The sequence below is a fragment of the Magnolia sinica genome, chromosome 10, assembly GCF_029962835.1.
Source record: "Magnolia sinica isolate HGM2019 chromosome 10, MsV1, whole genome shotgun sequence".
Lineage (NCBI taxonomy): Eukaryota > Viridiplantae > Streptophyta > Magnoliopsida > Magnoliales > Magnoliaceae > Magnolia > Magnolia sinica.
Window position 1 is genome coordinate 56,196,754 of NC_080582.1, and position 944 is coordinate 56,197,697.

Consider the following 944-nt stretch of genomic DNA (forward strand, 5'->3'; position numbering starts at 1 on the left):
TTTAGGTTTGAATTTTCAAGTTTAGGTTTAGGTTTAGGTTAAGGAGTTGAGATTAGGATTAGGTGTAGGTTTAGGTTTAGGGATTTGAGAATACATTTAGGTTTTAGGTTTAGGTTTAGGTTTAGGTTTAGGTTTTAGTTTATAGGTTTAGGTTATAGGTTTAGGTTTTGGTTTTAGGTTTAGGTTAAGGTTATAAGTTTAGGTTATTGGCTTATAGGTTATAGGTTAAGGTTTAGGTTATAGGTTAAGGTTTAGGTTATAGGTTAAGGTTATAAGTTTTGGTTTAGGTTTAGGTTTAGGTTTTAGGTTTAGGTTAAGGTTATAGGTTTAGGTTAGGTTTAGGTTTAGGTTATAGGTTATAGGTTTAGGGAATTGAGAATAGGTTAAGGTTTAGGTTTAGGAAATCGGGTTCGGGTTCGGGTTTAGGTTTGGGTTTTGAAGTTTATGTTTAGGCTAAGGAGTTGAGAATAGGATTAGGTGTAGGTTTACGTTTAGGGATTTGAGAATACATTTAGGTTTTAGGTTTAGGTTTAGGTTTTAGGTTATAGGTTTAGGTTTAGTTTTTAGGTTTAGGTTAAGGTTAAGGTTAGGTTATAAGTTATAAGTTTAGGTTATAGGTTTAGGTTTAGGTTATAGGTTTTGGTTAAGGTTTAGGTTTAGGTTTTAGGTTATAGGTTATAGGTTTAAGGAATTGAGAATAGGTTAAGGTTTAGGTTTAAGAAATCGAGTTCGGGTTTGGGATCGGGTTTAGGTTTGGGTTATCAGGTTTAGGTTTACGTTTAGGTTAGGGAGTTGAGATTAGATTAGGTGTAGGCTTAGGTTTAGGGATTTGAGAATACATTTAGGTTTTAGGTTTAGGTTTAGGTTTTAGGTTATAGGTTAAGGTTTAGGTTTTAGGTTTAGGTTAAGGTTAATTTATAGGTTATAAGTTTAGGTTATAGGTT